Source organism: Tiliqua scincoides, chromosome 4 (assembly GCF_035046505.1).
Source record: "Tiliqua scincoides isolate rTilSci1 chromosome 4, rTilSci1.hap2, whole genome shotgun sequence".
Classification (NCBI taxonomy): Eukaryota; Metazoa; Chordata; class Lepidosauria; order Squamata; family Scincidae; genus Tiliqua; species Tiliqua scincoides.
Genome location: NC_089824.1, coordinates 36656657 through 36666137, shown reverse-complemented (window position 1 = coordinate 36666137; position 9481 = coordinate 36656657). Strand labels below are relative to the sequence as shown.

The window sequence follows — 9481 nt, the reverse complement described above, 5'->3', positions numbered from 1 at the left end:
CAGGATGCAGGTCTCTTGTTATCTGGTGTGCTCCCAGGGGCATTTGGTGGGCCGCTGTGAGATACAGGAAGCTGCACTAGATGGGCCTACGGCCTGATCCAGTGGGGCTGTTCTTATGTTCTTATGGTACCTTGGAGTTTCACCTTGTGCCTTCACCTTGGAGCTTGGTGTTCCTGGAAGTCCGGCAATGACATGATGTCATTGTTATGTATATTATTATTATTATTATTATTATTATTATTATTATTATTATTATTATTAAAGCCCTTAAAGGGAACCCAACCCATCTCTGGGTTCAGTGTCGCAGCTTCAGTGTCATTTCACGATTACACCTGACTGGTATTTGCTCCAGTTTACCAGACTATGGATGACTCTTATAGACAATAGACTTTAGACAGTAAATTCACATCTCCTATAGACCATTTGTGAGTCATCCTTCTGCCCTTGGCTCCCAGGTACTGTACACTAAACAATAAATACAATAAAATATCACACGACAATAAAACAAAACTGATAAAATCACAAAAATAATAGTTAAAAGATTACAAGAAAACAACATTAAAACTGACTATAGAACCTGCTGGAAATCCCAGGCAACTAAAACAGACTTTGACTGATGCTGAAACACATCAAAGTTGGCATGGTACCAGGTGAGAGTCTCTGGAGAAGGCATTCCATAGATGACTGTCATGACTACAGAGGCCATCTCTGTGATTACCTCCCATTTGTGGAAGACCTGATACAGGGCCTCAAATTAAGAGAGACCAGTTTGGTCAGTATCATATGGAAGATTTCAGGATAGCAGATTGGAGTACACTGTGTTGGAGACAACAGAATAGTCTGTCACCAGCAGGAAAAACCAAGGAGCTGCTTGCAATCCCTGGAACCCATACTGTCATCTTCAACAAAGAAACAAGAGTTCTATTGACTGGTGCGGCCTATGAAATGCCTTCTGTGTTTCTGGTTGGAGCTGGCAGACGAGTCCAGGCACAGAGCAAAGACTGCCTCCTTTTCATATAACATCTGAAAATCACTGACCTTTGGCAATGAAGGTTACCGAAGCAATAATAAATCACTACATTGGAATGTTGTACGACTATGTTGTGAACCAAAGAAGTATGTTGGGCTATTTTGATTTCAGTGATTATGCATAAACCATAGAGTGTATATTTTTAAAATACCCTCTCTCCAACATATACTTTAAGCTGCAGAATTTCTTCCAAAATAAATGCTTTAAATATGAGGTTACTAAAGGCTTTGTAAAAGCTTCTATCTCAGAGTAATAATACATTTGGCATCAGAAAAATGTATACGGCATGTCCTCAATCTGAACAAATTACCACAACTAAAGAAGTCCTGGCATTAACATGAGAGCAAGTATGCATGTTACAGTATTGATTTCATACCTTAACCATGTAGCCATTAATAAACAGTTTGGCATAACTGTGTCAACTACATCATTTCTTTTTTGCCACCCCAGTCTGTTTTGTACTGTACTCACTAAAAGGTTTCTCTTGCCTTTCTTGAAAATTCAAAGGGAAGCATACGAAAAAGTGGAGGAAAAGAGAACACACCAACAGTTCAAAAGGCTAACCTGGGAAGGAACGTAACTCAAACCAGGCCTTATGTGATCTATAGCCCAATCCAATCAGGGGCTTATGTTGATGGATCTCACAATTCATCAGTGTAAGTCCTGGACTGATGGCAGTAAAATTGTTCTGCTGTTTGTTGAGCCATGGCCACCAGGGCAAATGACTGGAGGCTATGAGTGAGGAACAGTGGCAAATGGGGAAGATTGGATCAGTTTAGGGTGGAGAGTGGGCTGAGTTCAGGGGCAGAAGCGGGAGGATCTCAGGGGCAGTCATGCATGCTCCTATCCCCCCTTCCCAGTCTGGACCCACCCCCAGGATTATCTGTGGATTTACACCAGCAAAAGGGCTGGCATACGTCTGAAGAGACCAATTGGAGGCCTGGCAGCCTATGGAACAGGAAGTTAAAAGATTTTTTTAATCCCCCCTCCCAACCATAGCATGCAGTGCACACTCTGTTGATGGTTCTGCATGGTCTGGGCTGGCAGGGGATCCCATGTCTTGCTGTGTTCAGCCAAATGCTTTGGAAAGTCCCCTTACACCCTGAAATCCCCCATACACTTCTGAAGCTTCCAGATCCCCCCCCCCCACTGCATATAGCATGCCTGTTTTGGTGTGGCTGCACCAGGGGTGGTGGTGGTAGGGAAAGATAGGATTGAGATCTCAAAGTCATTATTTATTATGCGACACAGTTTAATGGGCAGAGTACAGACTTTATTTAATCCAGTGGGGAGACAGGGACTTGCACAGTCTTCCATCTTGTGAAATTGTGATTAAGCTGGGATTTGAAAGGAGACTTCTTGGTTTCACCTTTAACCTTGTGATCCATAGACCTCATTCATCAAAAGAATGTGTAATTCAGTTGCATCACTAGTTCACTGAGAACATTATGAAATTGGTGGTCTGATGGAATAAGCCTAAACATTTCATTTGGCCATATGTTCCCGTGACTTCTAAGGAATTAACTTCTCTAGTAAGTGTGTTAAGAAGACAGCTTTTACGTCTTTTTCTTGCTTAACATGTCCCATTGCAATCCAGGAAATCTAATCTATGGTCATTCTTCCTTGCTTGAGACAATCCATTTCCCCATACTTCTTTTTGTATGTTATTAAACTCTTAATGTTAAGACACAGCAATGTTAAGACACACAGTTTAGATAATTAAAAACAACCGCACATACTCATGGCTCTAGAAATCTGGCAAACACAGTTCTGGGAGAAACACAGTATTTCCAAATAGCACAACCTCTGCTTGCATCTCAGATTATTCTGTAAGAAACAAGCATGTTTGCTTACCCATTCTGAACCCCTAATTAAACACTGTTCTTCTTTTTCCTTTCTTTTCTGTCTCAGCAGCGAAACGCAGGCTTCAGTACTCAGTAGTTCCTGTGCAACACAGATGCCTTGTGGGTGATTTCAGATATCTTGGAAGTATATGAAAACAAGCCAACAGCTCTTGAAGAGTGCTGGATGGTATCCAGCTGCATGCAACTGGGCTATAACAATCAATGGAACAACTGCCAAAAAGAGGAAGAAGAAAAAAAGAAAAAAAAAGGAAAGGGGTCAGTGCTAGCCTGGCTTGAGTGCCAATCTTCCAGAATGAAGCAAGCTGTGTGAGATATTTACAGTGTATTTTTCGAAGCCTCTGGTGCCAGAGAGAGAACTCATTTTAAACAAATGAGAATATGGAAACAAAGACTTGAGCTTTTCTCGTGGAAGCAAAAAATTTACAAGTAAACTCCTTCGCAATGGTGAAACGTGGAATGCGTGATCATGTCAGAGTACCTCTGTTTTATAGAAGGAGCTCACTAAACAGAGCAGCTTTCACAGAGTAAAGCCCAAGCAAGGGATCTAAAGTGATGTATCTTTGACAAAATGATTTCTGCCTTGCCACATGACTTACTAGAACCAAAGAATGGCTTATAAGGAGAACAGGCAGTGGGTTCGATCTAGATTTATTGCTGCAGACATGCAATTGCCTTCTGCTTACAGAGTTGTAGGGCCAGTCCATATATGAGGCTTCCTGAGGTGACTGCTCCAGCCAGTAGTGGGTAGTGGGTGAATCTGCCTCCATCTGCCTGCCCACCTCCCAGAAGCATAGCTGGGGTGGGGGTAAAATGGTAATTAATGCAGGCACCTCTGCTTGCTATTGGAGCCATTTTGGGCAGCAATGCTGTTTGGTTCTAGAAACAGGAAGTTGCAAAAACCCATCATGGCTTGTAACTGTGATGGTCTGTTCCTCCATAAATCTGTTCAACCCCTTCGAAGGCATTTAGATGAGGTGCAAGCCTGGTGCAAGATTTACTCCTGGATTTATATTTATATACCATGAAAATACTGCTAGTGATTATCCCAAGAAGTGCCTGGTAATATACGGTATAGCTAGTAGTTTCATGTTCATGGGCTGCACTTACCATTGGTTATCTTGATAGAAGTGATCAAATGTTAAACATATGAGGAGCATGTGGGCTCAACATTATGAAGCCACTTTATACTGAGTCAGACCACTGGTCAGTCTTCCTTAATATCTACTCTAATGGGCAACGGCTCTCAAGAATCTCAAGTAAAGGTTTTTCCCCTCTATCTTCCTTGGTCCTTTTCACTGTAAATACTAGAGACTGAACCCTCATCTTCAGAGATTCTAACTAGTAAAATTAGAAACTACTGTGTGTTTTCGTACAGTACTTTCTAGTTTGTCCTAGTTAGAACTAATTCTAGTAGTTCATCTACTAACTATGTACTAATTAACCAGTTTGTCTTGTTAGAACTAGATCTAGTTCCCTTGGTAGTGGGTAAGAATCCCTTAACACAGCTAGGAGCTTCTAGTCAGGAGGAAGTTAGGAGCTTACTAGTCAGAACTAAAACCTCTGAAGACACATTGGAGCGTCTATTTTTTACTAGTCGCAACTTGTTCTAACTGAACTTGGAGTTTTTACTGTAATATACATAATTTCCTATAATACTACATGAAGACTGCTGCAAAGAACTAGTTTTCTTAACTCCCTTTACATCAGCACATTGAGGCTGATATAGGACTGAGGGCTAGAGAAATTACTGTATGTTTGCTCTGGAACTATGTGTTGGTTTCTTTTCTGAATGTCTGTCTTAGCTAAACTGTTTAGAGTCTTATGCTTCCCTAGAATTTGGAGTCTGCTGTGTACGAATCCTGCTTTCTAATTTCAAAATTACTTCCTTTTATTGAGTAAAGAAAACACAAAACAACAATAAAGAAGAAAATGTTATTGTTCAAATGAGGGAACTCCAGGATGTAAGGTCAAGTGTGGAACAACCTGTTCGCTTCATTTCCCGATATCTTATCAAGCAGAGAATTACAAGCCAAGTATTGTGCTTTCGTACGCTATTCCAAAAACTACATCAGATCATCAGCTTGCTCATTCCCCCAAAGTTCTCTTAGTACAAACAGCCCCAAAATAATGTGTGATATTTTTATTTTAACTGACAGAAAACTGCTGGTACAATATCAAGATAATATGCATACCCTTTCAAGAGGCACACTTGTTGATTTATAATGTCAGCATTTGCAGGGAATTTCTCTAAAGGGACAGATCTGTAGAGGAGTTTGCCTGTCCTTATTAGAATGTCTCTTTATTCAAAATGCCAAATTGTTCTGTACATCTGAAACCTAGAATAGGTGAGGCAATATCCTTTCTTGGATCAAGCAGTACTTAAAATGCTGGGAGCAAGTTTTTCAAATCCTGTCAAAATCAACCCTCTCCAGCTGCTCCCCAGCCCCTGACCTTCACCCTCCCTGCCCAGAATGCCCTTGAACTTCTACCTCCCCACCCCTGCCATCAACTTACCAACACTGGTGCAACCTCTGGGAGCCACTGGCATGTGCACTACACCTTCAGCTGTTTGCACCATTGGGCTGGAAGCATGTGACAGTGTCCTGGCTTTCATGGCCACCACAAATGCCCTTGTGTTGCCAGAGCAATGCCCATTTTCTGTCCCTTCCTAAATCTGCCTCCTTTTGCTTTCCTATTCAGACATGTACAAAAGTGAGGGGAAGGAAGTAATCCCCAAATGTTATGGACATCAACAACAACACTGTAAACCGTGTACAGTGAATTACACGGTCTTTAAAAACTAACAAAAACTTTATCAGGACTAAGCACCATCGAAATCAATCATACAAGTTATGGTCCAATGCTGTCTGGACCTTGTGCAGATGGAACTTGTGGAACTTGTGAGGCACAAGGCCCAAGCTTCAGTGATGTTGCTTGGGCCAGGGCCAACAGTGCGATTGCCAACCATCTCTGGAGTCCCCACTGGAGCAGATGTTGGTGAAAGGGATATTTTCAGGGGAGAATTGGTGTGGGGATCGGGACCGGCACTTTTCAATTTGTATGGGGCTTATTCATATTTTATATCCTTTTCGGATTTTACATCTGCGGCTTATTTGGATTTTGCATCCGCAGATCTGACTCAACGCAGGTGCTCTGGACCCCCATTGAGCCAGACTCAGCCCCACCTGAGCCCACTTAAGGGTACTGAGGTTGTGCTCCAGTCCCCTCTGGAGGGCTTTCTGAAGCCTGCAGAGGCTGTGCACTTCTACCATGGCCTGTACGAGCTTCAGAATGGCTTGCAAAAAAAATGACTTCTGTTTTCCTTTGGGAAACTGGGTGATGTTTTTTATGCCTTTTAAGGCATTCATGTCATGAGAATGGATGATGGCCGGATCCCAAAGGATCTCCTCTATGGAGAACTTGTGCAAGGAAAGCGCCCTACAGGTAGACCACAGCTGCGATACAAGGACATCTGCAAGAGGGATCTGAAGGCCTTAGGAGTGGACCTCAACAGGTGGGAAACCCTGGCCTCTGAGCGGCCTGCTTGGAGGCAGGCTGTGCAGCATGGCCTTTCCCAGTTTGAAGAGACACTTGGCCAACAGTCTGAGGCTAAGAGGCAAAGAAGGAAGGCCCATAGCCAGGGAGACAGACCAGGGACAGACTGCACTTGCTCCCGGTGTGGAAGGGACTGTCACTTCCAAATCGGCCTTTTCAGCCACACTAGACGCTGTGCCAGAACCACCATTCAGAGCGCGATACCATAGTCTTTCGAGACTGAAGGTTGCCAACATAAAGGCATTCTGAGACCTAGGGAAGCACAACTCTGGTACCCTTCATATGGCTTATGTGGCCAAAAATTTGCTTATCTGTGATTTTCAGTATCTGCAGGTGGTCCAAGAGTAGTTCCCCTGTGGATCCAGAGGCTCCAACTATAATTTTTGTTGGCTTATTGCAGAACCCCAGAAGAAGGCAGGTTGCAGAACTAATGTTGGGCATATAGAGATATTTTTACATGAAATTTCACCTTAAAAAAAAAAAACTTTTTGGAGTTTACTTCCTCTTTTTTCTTTTGCCATTGGTGACACCAGCAAACAGCAAAGGTGAGCAAACGTCATCTTCTCTTCCCTCACCTTTTCTCAAGGTGAGAAAAACTTCTCTTCCCCCAGCATATCCCCAGCTGAATTACAAACAGAATGTAAAATATTGACTTGTTTCTGTATTGAAAGACTGTAATAAAAATGTAAGGACTGATCAAACCCCTCCCTTCCCCAAATCTTCCTTGTTGCTTTGTTGCTCATTGGATTGGGGGGACAGACTTTGCTTCTGGCTTTGAGGTTTTCAGTCTTGACTTGCTGCCTCACTAAAATATACAGAGGCCTGATTTTTTTTTTTTTCAAACAGACATCCAAATGGACAGTGGAAAAAGCAGGTCAGCATTATAGCCATGAAATCAGGTTTCTAAGATTAGGCAAACAGGTTTGAAAAGTTTGGCTCTTGCCTCTCTTCCCCTTTCTTTTACAAAAGGATGCGATGATTAATTCACTTTTCTTTTGGTCTTTGAGTCACTCAGGGTCCCTTTTCTTTCTTTGCCAAATGTCAAAATATGGCTGTTTCTTTGCTTCATGGATAAATTAGATGAAAATGCACTCAAAATAAATGGCAAAGGCACACGTTGTTGGAAGCAAGAAAGCAAGATGTGGCCAGCAGTGACAAAAAAAATCGAGTGACCTTGCATCATGCAGCTGGCAAATCCCATGTGCCAAAAAGAGAGAATGGAAACGCCAGCCAGGACTTCACTCTAAGCAACCTGCAGCAAATCAGTGACTATCCCATGGCATGGCTTATGAGAAACTGCCATGGTCTGGAAGGCATTATGTGAATGATAATTCTAGGAAAAAGAGGGGGGAGTGAAGGCACAATCTCATAGCCAGCATTTTATGTCTAAGGCCTGATCCTTTTAAACAAAGGGAAAACCTTTCCAAGTCCTAACTGAAGCAATGGAAACAAAGTATAGCTCCCTGATTGTAATACAGGGGTACATTTCTGCAACATTAACTCTTACACTTGGCCAAACACATGTGGTGGAACAGGCAAAGATGCTGAGGAGCATAAAGCAACATTGAACAGGACTTGGCACTGAAGGAAAGTATTCGTGGTCTGCTTGTTTGTCTTCCTTAAATGCCAACAGAAATGGAAATAAATAAAATTCTACACAAATCCCTCACCCATTACCAGTTTTACAACGCGTTACTGGACGACTGCAAGTCAAATCAAATCAAATGATATGGTCTGTGCTTCCTAGAGTGGCTCCGGGCAAAGAAGGCATTCTTCTCCTGCCCCAAGGAGACATGATGATGCACCTTGACCTAAGGACAGACACTGGCTCCTGGAATTTGTGCTGGAGAGGCAGAGAGAACCACAGCAAAGGGATCTCCATCCCAATGCATAAAGCAGAGACATGGCCATTATTGTGGCACATCTAGGTGTATAGGCTGAGACCGTTACAAAATTTTTTTCTTGTTTATAAGGACAAGGTATAAGGACCAGTCTGGACAAGTATAAGCAGAGAGCAGGTTGCTGTTAGACATTGCAGGGCACAAAATCACACCATAGATTGCAATGCAAGGTTTGCAAAGAAACAGCTTGAAGCAGATGGTGACTCTGAGCAGGAGCAGGTCAGGGTCAGACATTCCAGGACCTGGAAGACCTACTAGGGACAGCAGGAGCTGATCCAAGGTACTCTCAAGCTCAACTGAGTTCAAGAATCCTCAAGTAGGATCTATTGGCTGCTAGAGGCCTGCGCATCAAGCAAAGTGACAAAATAATAATAATAATACAGGTATTTCTATACTGCCTTTCTTGGTCTTTATTCAAGACTTTATTCAAGGCGATTTACATAGACAGGCTTATTAAATCCCCATAGGGATTTTTACAATTTGAAAGAATGTTCTATCTTACAAGAACCACAACATTCAGGTGTTACTTTCTTGATCTGGTTTCACATTCTGGCCTCCATCCCACGCTCAGAGCAGATGGAATAGCTCGGCTCAGCTTGTCAGCTGCTTCAAGGTCGCACGGTGCCGGTGGCCTCGAACTGGCGACCTTGTGGATGTTATCTTCAGGCAAATGGAGGCTCAACCCTCTAGACCAGACCTCCTGCCCAGGTTTAAAGGAGTTTAAAGGAGCATCATTCTGGCGCAGTGCTGTGTGCAGTGGCACCTTCGAATAGCCTCAAATAGTGTCATTTGCAGGTGGACCCTGTCGGCAGCAACTGTTACCCTGCACATGCCTGATCTCGTCTGATCTTGGAAGCTAAGCAGGGTCAGGCCTGGTTAGTACTTGGATGGGAGACCGCCTGGAAATACCGGGTGCTGTAGGCTTATACTATAGTCTTTCGAGACTGAAGGTTGCCAACCTGTAGACCAGGGCTTTTGAAACTGGGGTGTCGCAACACCCCAGCCAGAGGGCCCTGGCCTCTTTCTCTTTAAGGGATGAAGGCAGGCGGGAGGCACGTACTCACCTGTCCCCACAGCCGCCTCCCTGGGGTGTGGGGAGCCCTGTGTGAGCCTCTGCAGGGCTCCCCAAA

The 9481-nt window shown here is 43.3% G+C and overlaps 1 pseudogene; it reads left to right on the top strand.

Moving 5' to 3' along the window:
- The first annotated feature begins 9155 nt into the window (after positions 1-9155).
- LOC136650791 (5S ribosomal RNA) lies at positions 9156-9275 on the top strand (annotated as a pseudogene).
- Positions 9276-9481: the final 206 nt, after the last annotated feature.